The sequence below is a fragment of the Prionailurus viverrinus genome, chromosome D3 (genome assembly GCF_022837055.1).
Source record: "Prionailurus viverrinus isolate Anna chromosome D3, UM_Priviv_1.0, whole genome shotgun sequence".
NCBI classification, from domain to species: domain Eukaryota; kingdom Metazoa; phylum Chordata; class Mammalia; order Carnivora; family Felidae; genus Prionailurus; species Prionailurus viverrinus.
In genome coordinates, this window is record NC_062572.1 from 8,162,519 (window position 1) to 8,178,584 (window position 16,066).

Sequence of the window (16,066 nt, forward strand, 5' to 3'; positions counted from 1 at the left end):
GCCAGTCCTCGGGGGGCCGGTCACCAGAGCCAATGAAGTGGCGGGAGCGGGGCGGGGCCTCTGGCCTGCCGGGTAGGCGGAGGAAGACTCCATTCCGCCCGGAGCTGAGCTGGGCGGGTCTGGGCGTTGGCGGGCGGTACCCGCCGGGGCGGATTTCTTGGTTGGGTCGTTGAAATAGGAGTCAGCGTCCCCTGAGGAACCTGTGTAAGCGGAGATTTAGCTTTGGGGCTAGGTGAGGAAGTCTCCAGGGCTGAGAAGGCAGGAAGGGGCGTGGTAAATTTGAAAGTAGGTTTGAAGGCTTTTTTTTTTTTTTAATAGCAGTCAGAGCAGCACCTCTGGATTTCCTCCCGGGACGTTGAATCCTCTCACACTCGGTAAGGACCTTAGGTCTCGGGAGGGTCTGGTGAGCAGAGCGGCAAGCCGCGCAAAGACGCGGCTTTAAAAGCAAGGTTTTATTGAAAACACTTGAACCAACGGTTCTCAAATCCCAGCTGCTTTTTTAGAGCGACGTTCAAAATAACCAAATCCGAACACAATGAGAGAATTCAGACGAGCCCTTGGAGTTGACTTTATTTAGAGAAAATTGAGGTTGTAAAATAAGGTTTCGGTTTCTTCAGTCCGACTTGGTGACTTTCCGTTGGTTTTCCCACACTTCCTCTCCCCTCGAACTCCACCGTATTTAAAGAAAAATACAGGATGATGTCAATTCACTCACCTCTCAAGAGGACCAAAACTGTTGTATTTCTTTTAAACAGATTTGCTTATATGCACCATGTGGGATTTAACACAAAGGCACGCCACTTCCTCAGGCTGCAAGAATACTTATTTTTTAGCTTCTATTTTAGCGTCCTTCTTTTTCTTCAAGCACTGCTGAGAGAATGTCGTTTAACTTCTTACGCAGTTCTGTCCCGAGTTTTCTTCTTTGGGAAAAAATGCAAAGAAAGCCTTTCATTCACCACGTTGGAGCAGCAGCCGAGCTTCGCTGGAAAAGAGTTATTAATTTATTCTTCTAATGATCTAGGCACAAAGAAACTCAATAAAAACTCACTGGGAGTACAAAGCCATATGGGGCGCCTGGGTGGCGCAGTCGGTTAAGCGTCCGACTTCAGCCAGGTCACGATCTCGCGGTCCCTGAGTTCGAGCCCCGCGAGTTCGAGCCCAGCGTCGGGCTCTGGGCTGATGGCTCAGAGCCTGGAGCCTGTTTCAGATTCTGTGTCTCCCTCTCTCTCTGCCTCTCCCCCATTCATGCTCTGTCTCTCTCTCTGTCCCAAAAATAAATAAACGTTGAAAAAAAAAATTAAAAAAACAAAAACAAAAAAACAAAGCCATAATTCTCCCTCATAAGAAGGAAATCTGGCAGGCCTGCCTCAAAGTTAACGAAGAAGCACATGAAAAGATACTCAATGTCATTAGCCATTAGGGAAATGCAAATCAAAACCACAATGAGATTCCACCTCACACCCATTAGGATGGCTAAAATCAAACAGATGATTAGTGTTGTAAGGATGTGGAGAAATCGGAGCCTTAGTATATTGCTGTTGGGACTGTAAAATGGTGCAGCTGCTTTGGAAAACAATCTGGCAGTTCCTCAAAATGTTAAACGTCGAGTTACCATATGACCCAGCAATTCCAGTCCTATGCATAAACCCGGGAGAGAGAAAAACATATGTCTGTAAACAAACAAAAAACACCACCTCTTGTACATGAATGTTTACAGCAGTACAATCATCGGAGCCCAAAAGTGGACAAATGTAAAATGTCCACTATTTGATGAATGGATTAAAAATGTCATCCATATAGCAGAATATTATTTAGCCAAAATAGGAATGAAGTAGTGACACATGCAACAACATGGATGAACTTTGAAAAAACAAAAATGATGCTAAGTGAAAGAAGACAGTCACACAAGGTCACATATTGTTTGATTCCACTGGTATGAAATGTCCCTCTTAGGCAAATTTATAGAGACAGGAAGTAGAGTAGTAGTTGCCAGAGGTTGAGGGGGTTAGAGAGGAATGGGGTGACAGCTAGTGGGCAGTTTCTTTTGGGGCAATGAAAATATTTTAAAAGTTAACTGTGGTGGGGGCACTTGGCTGGCTCAGTTGGTAGAGATGTGACTCTTGATCTCTGGGTGATGAGTTGAAGTCCCACAAAGGGCATAGAGTTTACATTTAAAATAATAAATTAAGTAAAATTAACTGTGGTGATAGTTGCACAACTGAGTACACTAAAAACTATTAAATTTTACTATTTAAATGAGTCAATTGTATGGTATGTGAGTTAAATCTCAATAAAGCTTTGATAATAATAGAGATGTTGGGGGTGCCTGGGTGGCTCAGTTGGTTTAGCATCCAACTTCAGCTCAGGTCATGATCTCACAGCTCATGAGCTCGAATCCCTGACCCGCATCAAGCTCTCTGCTGTCAGCGCAGAGCCTGCTTTAGATCCTTTGTCGCCCTCTCTCTATCTCTGTCAAAAATGAATAAACATTTAAATAATAACAACAACAATAATAAAGCTGTGGAGTAAAAACACACCAAAAAAGAGTTTATAAAACTGGAGAGTAGCCAGAGGAAGGTAATGAAAACAGCCAAGGGTACACCTGAAATGAATACTATGTTAACTATACTGGAATTAAAATAAAAACAAATAAATGAAACAACAACAACCACGGGTAGAGAACATTTTTTTTTTAATGCTTATTTTTCAGAGAGAGGGAGTACAAGCAGGGAGGAGGAGCAGAGAGAAAGGAAGACACAAAATTCAAAGCAGGCTCCAGGCTCTGAGCTGTCAGTAGAGCTCAAACTCACGAACCCACGAGATCATGACATGAGCCAAAGTCCGACACTTAACTGACTTAGCTGCCCAGGTGTTCCAAGTATTGGAGAACATTTTAAAACTATAACTCTTGAGGCAAACTTATTTTGTGCCTAGCAAAAAGTAAGCTCCCAACAAACGTTTGAGTGAATTCTTTCTTCTGTAAGACTAAGAAGGAATAGGATATTGACAAAACAAAAACAAAAACAAAACCCAAAAAAAACAAAAAACAAAAAACCTCACCCATTAGGGAGTAAATAAGGTACACACTCTCTAAATAAGTTCACTCTCTCATAAGTTCACACTTTCTAAATACTTTAAGTTGGGACCTCCTGAAGCTTGAGAAGCATTTTCTGGTTAAACATCATACTTTTTCAATAAATGAGATAAATTATGTGATTAATTTTTTTCTTTGTTTCAAATTTTATATGACACCTTTCTTTCAATTGTGTACTAATTGTGCCAATTGTAGTTCAGGAAAATGTGGTCTGATTGCTAAGGTAATCATAACAGCCTAATACTTTGTATTTCAGAGTCAAAAAGTATTACCCAGGCATGTGAGATATTTATTGCAGTTCAATTACTTGCTTAGGATGTCATTAGAATGTTATCTGAGTTGGGTTTTTTTAATTCCCCCCCAAAATTTTATTGAATTCAAAATGGGCTATGTCAAATAATTTCAAAACTTGTCTCAAATTCAAGAAGTAGCAAATGTTTTGTTGTCTACATTTTTTAAAAACCTACTGAATAATCTATTTCTTTCAACATCATGTGTATTCATAAGACAATAGGGTAGAAAGCTAGCTATTTTTATTCTAGCAATGGATTCTCTCAAAGATAAAAAGTCATAGAAGACCATATGAGCCTTTTTGCAAAGTTGGTTAGCAACTTGCTATACTAAGCTATTTCCTATTTTGGAAATTTTCAAACATATAGGAAGTAAAGAGAAGTGAGTGATGAACTCCTTGTATCCATCACCCACTTTTCACAATTCTCTACCTTCTACCACTGTCTCATATCCAGCATTTGTATCTCTGCCCCCACTCCCTACCCATCCCCCATCAGAGTTATGTCACATCATTAGATGAGTGCATGACTGGTTGCCTGGATATGAGCCAGATGAAGGTATCTGAAAATTGGGTCTGATTTGCTTGTTGGGTCACCTTCACAAATGTAACTATTTTACCCAATGTAATTCATCTTCTTTGTGGCTGTTGCTTAAATTTCATGACTTAGAAGACTGAAGGGTTCTCTAACGATCCTCAATTAACCTGTGTTTGCAAATACCAAAGCTGTAGATAGGGCATAAAATCTACTCACCAGTAGAATGAAAAATCATCTCTTCATTGGATTGCTTGAGCCAGGTCTTATCTGAATCCCAGATGTCTGATTGACTTCTGCTATGGTAAAAATAGTTTCAACAATACTTACTGCATTTTATAGAACTGTCTATGCAGCTGGAGAACAGATGGTTCCACAGAATCATTTTGTCCGGGACTCAGAATCTTTTTGGAATCCTGCTGGTGAATTATTTTGCCAACCTGAACATATAACCCTCTTCTACCTTAAGTATCTCCATCTGTAAAATGGAGATAATGATTATTAACTAGCAGCTTATGTCTTACATTTTGCCGAATGGTTGAAGAATCTGGATGCTATACGTGAAACAGAACTTTAAACTGTTTTCTACAGAGTGAAACAAACAATGTGGGGCCATTTTATAATTCTCTAAAGTAAAGTTGGAGCATTTTACAGGCTTTCCTCCTCCCCCTTGATCCCCATGAGTAGGCAGAAAGGGGACAGGGTTTTCTTTTCAAGCCTTGGGAAACTGAGCCACAGAAGGGAGCCTTGGTGCCTGCGGCAAAGTGAGGCAGCAATGAAAACGGGACTAGCTGCCAAACCTTCTACATCCAGCCCAGTATTATGCTCGCCTATATTACTACTCTTCTAACAAAGGCGCAGACCTTGTAAAACTGGTTACCTCTTGTCCATTAGATCCACATTCACATATAGACTCTATGGATATTATATACAGCATTGGGGAGACAATTCGTCTACCACTGAAATGTGGAGTCAGTACAATTTCCGCCTCGTATTGATATATCATTTGAGTGTATTAAGCACCCACTATGTGATGCCAAGCACCAAAAAAAGAGGACACATCCCCTCTCCTCGTGGAGCTTAAATGGTCAGAATAAAAGAAAATGTCAGAAGTGGTACATTGGTTTCCTGTGGCTGCCATAATCAAGTAACCACAAACTTGATGGCTTAAAACAACAGGACTTATTCTCTCACAGCTTTGGAGACCAGAAGTCCTAAATGAAGGTGTTGGCAGGATTGGGCTTCCACCAAAGCCTCTAAGGGAGTCCTTCTTTGCCTCTTCTGGCTTCAGGAAGAAGCCTCTACAGATGGTTCCTTGGTTGTGGTAGAATCCCTCCAGTCTCTGCCTCCCCGTCTTCATACAGCCTCCTGTTTATGTATTCTTTCTTCCCACCCCCCCCCAGTTTTACTGAGATGTAATTGATACATAACACTGTATTAGTTTTATGTGTACAATATCTCTTCTTATGAGGACACTGGTTATTGGGGTGGGGGATGGATGAAATGGGTGAAGGTGGCCAAAAGGTACAAACTTCCAGTTATAAAATAAATAAGTCCCGGGGAAAAAAATAAGTAAGTAAGTAAGTAAGTAAATAAATAAATAAATAAGTGAGTCATGGAGATATAATATACAGCATGACAACTATAGTTAAAAGGACTGTATTGAGGGGTGCCTGAGTGGCTGAGTGAGTTAAGCGTCTGCCTTTGGCTAAGGTCATGATCTGACAGTTTGTGAGATTGAGCCCTGCACCAGACGGCACTGACATCATGGAGCCTGCTTGGGATTCTCTCTCTCCCAGTCTCTCAGCCCCTCGCCCCCAATAAATGAATAAATAAATAAATAAACAAACAAATAAACATTTTAAAAAATTACCATCACAAGAAAAAAAGATCTGTAACTGTATGTGGTGACAGATGTGGGCTAGCCTTACTGTGATGATCATTTTGCAATATATACAAATATCAAATTATGTTGTATACCTGAAAGAAACATGTCATATGTCAATTATACTTCAATTAAAAAAAAAAAAAAGGCAGAGCAGTCATTGGATTTACGGCCCACCCATATAATCCAGGACGATTTCATCTTGAGATCCCTAACTTAATTGTAATGACCTTTTTCCCAAGTAAGGTCACATTTGCAGATTCTGGGTGGACACGTCCTTCCGAGGGCCACCATTCCACCTACTACAAGTGGCAAGACTGCTAAAGAAAGATAAATGTATATTCAGTATTCTACCTTCTCATTCCCCAGTTTTAGGACAAAATTCTACCAAATTGAAGTAATTTTATTCATCATGCCTATGTTAAAATACACTTGAGTGGATGAGGTAGTTGAGCATCTGACTTTGGCTCAGGTCATGATCTCATGGTTCATGAGTTCAAGCCCCACATCGGGCTCTGTGCTGTCAGCGTGGAGCCCCCCTTCAGATCCTTCTTGTCTTTCTCTCTGCCCCTTCCCCACTGGCGATCTCTATCTCAAAAATAAATAAACGTTAAAAAAAAAATACACTCCTCTCTCTCTCTCTCTCAAAAATAAACATTAAAAATTTTTTAAAAATATATTCATGGGGAGCCTGGGTGGTGTCTGACTCTTGATTTTGGCTCAGGTCATGATTTTGCGGTTCCTGAGTTCAAGCCCCACCAATGGGCTCTGTGGTGACAGTGCAGAGCCTGCTTGAGATTCTCTTTCTCCCTCTCTCTCTGCCCCTACCCCCTCACATACTCTGTCTCTCAAAATAAATAAATAAATAAAAATACACTCATATATATTTATCTTTTTTTGAGATATATTTGATATACAACACTGTATAAGTTTAAGGTGTACAACATATTGATTTGATACATTTACATTGTAATGATTGTTATTGTAGCATTAGCTAACAACTCTGTCAAATACTTATCATTTCTTCTAGTCTTGCAAACAATTAAGACCTAGCCTCTTACCAAGTTTAATGTTTATAATACTGTCATTGTCTATAATCATTGTGTTGTGTTTTGGTTCTCTTGGACTTATTTATCTGCTAGTTGCCAGTATATACATTTAAATAACATTTCGGGACAACTGGGTGGCTCAGTTGGTTGGCGTCGAACTTTGACTCAGGTCATGATCTCATGGTTCATGAGTTCGAGCCCCATGTCCAGCTTTGCACTGGCAGTGCAGGTCCTGCTTGGGATTCTCTCTTTCTCCCTCTCTCTCTGCCTGTCACCTGTCCTCTCTGTCTCAAAAATAAATAAACATTAAAAAATTTTTTTTAATAAATAAAGAACATTTCTCCCATTCCCCTACCTCCCATCCCTGGTAAACATCATTTGACTCTCTGCTCTTATGATTATTTTTAATTGCACATATGAGAGGTATCATACAGTATTTGTCTTTCTTTCTCTGACTTATCTCACTTAGCATAATGTCCTCAAGGTCCATCCATGTTGTTACAAACGTCTTTTCTAGTTAAAAAAAAAAAAATCTCCATCTCTCTACTCCAAAATCAGCCTCCAGAAACAACCTCTCTTTTTCATCACTGTGACCTAGGGAGGTGAATCCACTACCACAGTTAGAGACTTCAACACCCCTCTCTCAGAAATGGACAGATCCAGCAGGCAGAAAATCAGTATATACAGAAAATCAGTATCAGACATGGTTGAACTCAATAACATCATTAACTAACTGGATATAATTGACATCTATAGACTACTTTTCCGACAACAGCAGAATATACATTTTTTCTCAAGCTCACATGGAACATTCACCAACACAAACAACATTCTGGGCCATAAAACACACCTTAACAAATTTAAAGAATAGCAATCATACAGTATCAGTGGAATTAAACTAGAAACCAGTTAAAAATATACATATATAACAAACCTCCAGCTTTTCTGGTGACCAGCTCCATCACTAGGCGATCTAGGGCCCCACCTAAGTCATTCATTAATATAAACTCAGATGTGCTCAGAAGGGGCCCCTTAAAAATAACAAAATACAGGGGCACCTGGGTGGCTCAGTGGGTTAAGCATCCAAGTTCCGCTCAGGTCATAATCTCGTGGCTCATGAGGTCAAGCCCTGTGTTGGGCTCTGTGCTAACAACTCAGAGCCTGAAGCCCGCTTTGGATTCTGTGTCTCGCTCTTTCTCTGCCCTTCTCCTGCTCATGTTCTGTCTCTCTCTTCAAAAATAAATAAACATTAAAAAAATTTTTTTAAATAACAAAATACATTCCTATCAGGAAATTCCACTGGTTTGGCTCTGTGCCGGGAACCAGGGACAAAGACCAAGTATATTGCTTATTGTACCACACACACATTTACCAGTAGACATTAGCAATAGGCCTCAGCTATCTCATTCTGCATATGCTCCTAGGCTAACAATATATGAAAAGTAGATCAAGTCAACTTTTCCCATCCTTTTGAGAACTGATGGCAGGTACTAAGCCTCTTTCCAAAGGTCAGAATAAATGCCTTTATTAAATCCCTCATTGTGTGTGGTGTTATGCCATGCTAACTGATTTCAGAGAAAATTAGCTAAACCTTGTCTCTTCTCTAACAGTTTACAATCCAGGGCAGACAGGCTGAAGCTCATTCACACTTACAGACAAACTGGACAGACACAATGGAATACACACATTAAGTCAACTCATGAATGAACAAGATAAACATTTAAAGATGGAGATATCCAGATGGTTGAGATAAAAATAGTTGTCTTGAAATATTCCAATTTCAGGCTATGCAACACAAAAAGTTTTCTGTCTTCTCCATCACCACATTCATGTATCATATAAGAATATATGTACTGGGGGTGCCTGGGTTAGTCAGTTAAGCGACTGACTCCTGATTTAAGCTCAGGTCCTGATCTCATGGTTTGTGGGTTTGAGCCCTGTGTCAGGCTCTGCACTGATAGCGCAGAGCTTTCTTGGATTCTCTCTCTCCCTCTCTCTCTCTCTCTGCCACTCCCCCTGCTCACAACATTGTGAATGTACTAAGTGCCACTGAATTGGTCACTTTAAAATGTTTTTAAGTGAGCTGTATGCCCAATGTGGGGCTTGAACACATGATCCCAAGATCAAGAGTCACATGTTCTACCAACTGAGCAGATCAGGGGCTCCTTCAACTCAATTTTTTAAAAAATAAAATAAACAGGGGCACCTGGGTGGCTCAGTCAGTTAAGCGTCCGACTTCGGCTCAGGTCACGATCTCGTGGTCCGTGAGTCTAAGCCCCACGTTGGGCTCTCTGCTGACAGCTCAGAGCCTGGAGCCTGTTTCGGATTCTGTGTCTCCCTCTCTCTGACCCTCCCCCGTTCATGCTCTGTCTCTCTCTGTCTCAAAAACAAACAAATATTAAAAAAAAAAAAAGTGTTAGGTAGGTATATTAAAAAATAATAATAAAATAAAATAAAATAAGTCTTTCCTTTCATTCTGGCCTTGTCTAAAGTTTGATAAGCTCTTCATTACAGTATTATAGTATTATAGTATAGTATACATCCAAACTGTTTGCTTTTCCCTAATATATTTCTACTCTCAATGCTTATCTACATGTAGAAAATTATTAGCATAATGTTTCCAATTTAATTTCCTCCTTAATGCTTTCTCTGGAAAAAAAAAGTGAACTGTAATTTATGTTCTTAGGATAATTTGTACTTGGAAAGTAAGAATCAGATCCAGAAGCTTACCATTTTTTTCTCTATTACCTTAGAGTGGCTGTAGTGAAGAGGTTAGTTGAAAATTTACATTCCAAATGGATTCATTATCAAGAGGGGAAAAAATGAGATGTTCAATTTTCTCTCCAAGACTTGTGTTTGGCACCTGTTTGCCAATAGTATTTTTCTGTTTTAATATTTATACTGAGATTTTTGGAGGGGGAAGGAAAGGCAGGAGTGTTTTTCATTTGTGCAAAAGATATTAAGAATCAGGTATATAGTTTTGAAGGTAATCCTAAATCTATGGGGGGAAAGCCCCTAGGTTTTGGAGTTAGTCTCCACTTTCGCCTTGTCTGCCTACCCTCCCCACTCCTTGCCCATTCCTCAAATCTGGTCTATTCCCTTTTCCACCTGAATGATCCCAGACAAAGAGCATTCAGGAAATATGTTGGAATGAATGAATGAATGAATGAAGATGTGCCAAATGAGTGTTGAAGACTGTTGCTCCATCAATTCTGGGGAGGAAGAAATCATTCCAGCTGGGGAGGTCAGGCAAAGCTTCAACTCCAGTATGTCTAGGCTTTGGACCTTGATTTAACCTGACCCATGTGCTTGTCATTTTAGTTGTCCTCGTGGCTTCTCCTGCAACACTGAGACAAAGTCACACTTCAGGTAAAACCAGAGAAACTAACTGCCTTCCAAACTAATATCAGACCCCTAGGCTTAAGTATGGGAGTTATTTAACATTCTTCTTGATCAACACTAACTCTTTTGTAATATCTTCCTTCAAAATATCTTCAGGAGATCCCTCTTTCTTTCCATTTCTGTCTTTTAAAGATGATTGATATAAATACTGACTGCTGTTTGTACAAATTTGGAAAACACACACAAATATATATATATATATATATATATATATATATATGCTATAGACTAAATGTGCCCCCCCCCCCATTCATATATTGAAGTCCTAAAGCCTCAATGTGACTGTATTTGGGATAGGGCTTTTAGGGAGTAATTAAGGTTAAACGAAGTCATAAGGGTGAGGCCCTAATCTGATATGAATGATGGCAGAAGAAGAAGAAGAAGAAGAAGAAGAAGAAGAAGAAGAAAGAGGAGGAGGAGGAAGAGGAGGAGGAGGAAGAGGAGAGATACCCCCATCCCCATCCCGGGCCATGTGAGGAAAGCAAGAAGGCAGCTAGCTGCAAAGCAGGAAGAGTGCTTTCACCAGAGACTCAGTCAGCTGGCACCTTGATCTTGGATTTGCCAGTGTCCAGAACTGTGAGAAAATAAATTCCTATTGTTTAAGCCACTGAGTTTATGGTATTTTGTTATGGCAGCCAGAGCTAATACAACATGTAAGAAGATCTGTATTATTCCAGGATCTTTTTTTAAAAATATTTGTTTATTCTTAGAGAGAGAGAAAGAGAGAGAGAGAGAGAGAGAGAGAGAGAGAGAGAGAGAGAGAGAATGCGTGGGGGAGGAGCACAGAGAGAGGGGGACACAGAATCCAAAGAAGGCTCCAAGCTCTGCACTGACAGCAATGAGCCTGATGCAGGGCTCGAACTCATGAGCCCTGAGATCATGACCTGAGTCAAAGTCAGACCCTTAACCAACTGAGCCACCCAGGAAACCCTTATTCCAGAATCTTTTAACCCAAAGGATAACTGGTAACACCATTTCTTTCCAGTTTTTCTTTTCCTTTCTCACCCAATGGCTACCTTTGTAGTCTTGTATATTTGCCGGCTCATGCTCTCCCTTTCTTCCCAAATTACAGCTCTTTTATTGGACTTAAAATGTTTTCATTGATCAAATTCACCCAACTCTGCCTATACTCAAGGTCTTTCTCGTCTGGATTCCTTTAGCACGAGGTCAGAAATCTTCTTGTTCCGATCCCTGCAAGAGCATAAATCCACACCAGTAAATTTTGATATAAAATAAAGTTGCAACAATTTGTGTTGATTAGGAAAATGCCTAAATTAGTGAAAAGTCTGAATTATGATAATTTGAAAGAGATGTGATTTCAGCACATTCGAGTTTGTGCAACAGTTCTGAATAAGTCAAAATTCAGGAAAATGGGAACGTGGAAATTTGCTTTTATGAGTAGGTAAATATGATTTCCCTTGGATTCAATAAAAAGTTTATGTTTGGACAGTGCTTTAGTGTTTCAAAAATGCTTTGCCTTTATTATTTATTTTGATACTCAGTCTCAGAAGTAGGGGAGGCATGTATTATATTTTCCATTGTAGAGGTAATAAGAAAGCTAGTGACTGACTTGGAAAGTGTCAAAAGTCACCCAGCTTATCAGTTTTTTTTAATTTTTATTGTATTTCAATTTTTTAATTTTAATTTTTTAAGTTTATTTATTTATTGAGAGAGAGAGAGAATGCATACTCATGTAGGGGAGAGGCAAAGAATCCTGATACAGAGCCTGACGTGGGGCTCGAACTCACAAACCATGAGACCATAACCAGAGCTGAAATCGAGAATCAGACACTTAACCAACTGAGCCACCCAGGCACCCTATTAAATGCAATAATAACAACAGCTAATATTTATTATGGTTTACTAAGTCCTAGGCACTATTCTAGGCACTGTATATGTGTCTTATAATAACCCCTGTGGTTTGTACTGTTTTTATTCCCATTTTATGGACAAGAAAATGAAGGCACAGAGGATTAAGTGACTCACCCAAAGCCCCATGATATTTATTAAGTAGTGGGGCCGGCTTCCAACCTAGGCCATCTGAGTACAGAGCCCACATTTCTAACCAGTTCTGAAATGTGGTAGGCTCACCACAGATATTTCAGAAGGGCAGAGATGTTTGTTATACTTCACATAGATTAGGAGGAACCTATTATGGCCTGGTTTGCATGGTTCATTTACCTAGAATTGCATCCCATGCAGGAAGAGAAGAATCCTCAGAACTGATTGTCCAAATAAATGCAGGATCTACGTATTCTTTGTTACTGATGTTTGGCTGTACTCCATTCGTACTTACTCTGCATTTCTGATACCCCACTTGCACTCATGTGACAATTTTGTTTTCCCAGTTATATTGCAAGCATCGAGGTGCAGATCTTTTTTTAAATTTTTTTAAAGTTTATTCATTTTTGAGAGACAGCATGTGAGTGGGGGAAGGGTAGAGAGAGAGAGGGAGACCCAGAATCCGAAGCAGGCTCCAGGCTCTGAGCTGTCAGCACAGAGCGCAATGCAGGGCTCGAACTGTGAGATCATGACCTGAGCCAAAGTCGGACGCTTAACCAACTGAGTCACCTGGGCACCCTGAGGTGCAGATCTTAATGTCTGGTTTCTTGCCATCCAATATATTGCTGTGTTTAAAATTGTTTTTTTATCCTATTGGTTGAGAGAAAACAAGGTAGGAATTAGGAAATCAAGAATCTGGGCTGTATTCTGCCACCAAATAGCTGAGTGACCTCCAGGCCTTGGTTTCAGCATACTCTAGGTCTCAAGTTAATTTTGAGAAGATCATCAGCAAGTAGCTTTTGTTAGAAAATGCAGAGCCCATACACTTTTTTTATTGTGGTAAAATTCACATAAGTTTCACTTTTTTTAAAAGCCATTTTAAAATGCACAATTCAGTGACATTTAGTATATTCACAGTATTGGGCAGCCATCACCACTGTCTATGTCCAGAACATTTTCTTTTCTTTTGTTTTTTTTTTAGGTTTATTTAAGTAATCTCTATGCCCAATGTGGGGCTCTAACTCACAACTCTGAGATCAAGAGTCACATGCTTTTTCTTTAAAAAAAAAAAAAAGTTTGGCTTTTTTTTTTTTTTAAGTTTCTTTACTTTGAGAGAGAGAGAGAGAGAGCCCAATCAGGGGAGGGCCAGAGAGAAAGAGAGAATGCCAAGCAGGTGCAATGCTGTCAGCACAGAGCCCACCTCAGGGCTCGCTCCATCCCACAAACCGTGAGATCATGACTTGAGCTGAAATCAAGAGTTGGACACTTAACCTACTGAGCCACCCAGGTGCCCCTGGAGTCACATGCTTTTCTGACTGAGCCAGGCAGGCACCCTTGTCCAGAACATTTTCACCTGGATATGGAACATCCAGAAAGTAGATTCATGGTTGGCAGGGATGTGCGAGAGCGGGGAATGAGGAGTGACTAATTAATGAGCATAAGATTTCCTTTTGGGGTGATGAAAATGTCATTGAACTACACACTTAAAATGGTTAATTCCAGGGGTGTCTGGGTGGCTCAATCTGTTGAGTGTCTGACTCTTGATTTTAGCTCCAGTCATGATCCCAGAATCATGGGATTGAGCCCCCGTGTTGGGGTCTGCACTGAACATGGAGCCTGCTTGAGATTCTCTCTCTCTCTCTCTCTCTCTCTCTCTCTCTCTCTCTCTGCCCCTCTCCCCCACTCACATGCACTCTCTCTTTCAAATAAAAAGAAGTGGTTAATTTCATGTGATATGAATCTCACCTCAATTTTTTTAAAGGAGAGAAATTAAATGTAGCCTTATCCGATCAGTGGCAAAGCACTTCAAATGTAGACAGAGATGATTTAGATCAGTTAATGCGACAGACTCTATATGAGACACAGCCTGATGCCCCTGTTATATTTACCACACTGTACCCTGAGTTTTTAATAGCGGAGACCAGTCAGGCCATTCATCAGCTTTGTGTGATGGGACCTTACTTCTCAAAGTGTGGTCAGAAGACCACCAGTCTTAGCATCACGTGGGAGTCTGTGTGTCTTTCAGAATCCTGGATTGCTTCCAACCACCTGAATCAGATTCTGTTTTTTACTGAGATTTTCAGGTCATTTGGATGCACCTTAATGTTTCAGAAGCACTGCTATTGGAACACTGGGGTGGTTCAAACTATCCTACTTTTGGCAACTCAATAGATATAATTTGACTTTTCTTCTGAAGACGCATTGAGGCATGATTATTTGCTGAACGAGTTCTCAGCAGTCTTTCATTAGCGTTCTCCCCTTAAGGCATTGGAAAATTTATTCGCCATCAAAAGACTTACCCATTACTTTTGATGAACTTAGCTTTGGGAAAGAATAAGTCTTGACATTCCAAACCACCTACCAGCGGCTAGAAAAAGTTAGTGTAGCTTCCAAATCAGCAAGGGAGATTGCCTTTGTATGTGAGATGTGGCTGAGTATATTCAAGGAGTGACATGTTTAGGAGTCCCACTTCTTTTTTTTTATTATTATTACATTTATTTATTTTTGAGAGACAGAGAGAGACAGAGCACAAGTTGGGGAGGGGCAGAGAGAGAAGGAGACACAGAATCCGAAGCAGGCTCCAGGCTCTGAGCTGTCAGCACAGGGCCTGACTCGGGGCTCAAACCCACAAACTACGAGATCATGACCTGAGCTGAAGTTGGACGCTCAGCCAACTGAGCCATCTAGGTGCCCCTAGACTCCCACTCCTGGAGTGGATTCTAATTGGGTGGTTTTAAAGGTGCTGTTCCTTGGCCTGACGTACCCTGTTTCTCCTCTGTGATTTGGATCTGTCTGTAGCATTTGCTCAGTATTCTACACTTGAAAATCAAAAGATACAAAGTCAACACAATGACAACCATATTCTTCTCTTTTTTTTAATGTTTATTTATTTTTGAGAGAGACACAGAGAGAGAGAGAGACAGAGAGAGACAGAGAGAGACAGAGAGAGACAGAGTGTGAGCAGGGGAGGGGCAGAGAGAGAGAGGGAGACCCAGAATCCAAAGCAGGCTCCAGGCTCTGAGCTGTCAGCACAGAGCCTGATGCGGGGCTCGAACTCATGAACCGTGAAGTCATGACCTGAGCCGAAGTCCGATGCTCAACCGACTGAGCCACCCAGGCACCTCACAGCCATATTCTTCTGACTAATTTTATGGAAAAATTTGCTTGATTTAACTTTCTGTCAACAAAGACCCAATCATTAACATATTTGACAAATATTTATTATATGACAATTACATATATATATGCATATAATTCTGTATATGTATAAATTGTGTGTGTGTGTGTGTGTATATATATATATCTCAGATGCTGCTATGCAGCCATGACCAAAATAAGGGAAATATGCCCAAGTGACATAGAAGTTATCACTGGGTTGTGAAATGATAGCCAATTTTATTTCTTCTGTTTTGTCCTTCTTATGTTTTTCAAGTTTTCTACAATCATGTATTATTTTTATAATCTGAAAAAAATATATAGTTATGTAAACTTAAAAAAAATAAATCCAGGGTCATGTCAATTCAATATCAGTTCAATTTGAAGGCGGGATAGTGATGTTTAAAGCTGTTAAACTATTATGCTTTTGTTAAAGTTTTTTTATTGCAAAAACTACTTCAGTACTATATATCCTGATCAGGCTAACAAGGTGAGGTATAAATACGTACCTGACAAGACAATTAAAAGTGGAGATTGACCCAGGGTGCCTGGGTGGCTTAGTTGGTTAAGCGTCTGACTCTTGGTTTCAGCTCAGGTCATGATCTCATGTTCGTGGGCTGGAGCCCCACGTGGGATTGAACTCTGTGCTGACAGC

The 16,066-nt window shown here is 40.3% G+C and overlaps 1 long non-coding RNA gene across 2 annotated transcripts; it reads left to right on the top strand.

The window, feature by feature from the left end:
* The first annotated feature begins 83 nt into the window (after positions 1-83).
* Positions 84-10,857, top strand: LOC125149509 (uncharacterized). 2 transcript variants are annotated; one of them, XR_007145948.1, is made up of 4 exons: positions 84-232; positions 319-374; positions 10,174-10,221; positions 10,624-10,857. It is a non-coding gene; the product is annotated as an uncharacterized LOC125149509 (long non-coding RNA). The 2 variants fall into 2 exon arrangements; XR_007145949.1 differs by having other exon boundaries at positions 10,639-10,857.
* The last annotated feature ends 5,209 nt before the right edge of the window (positions 10,858-16,066 follow it).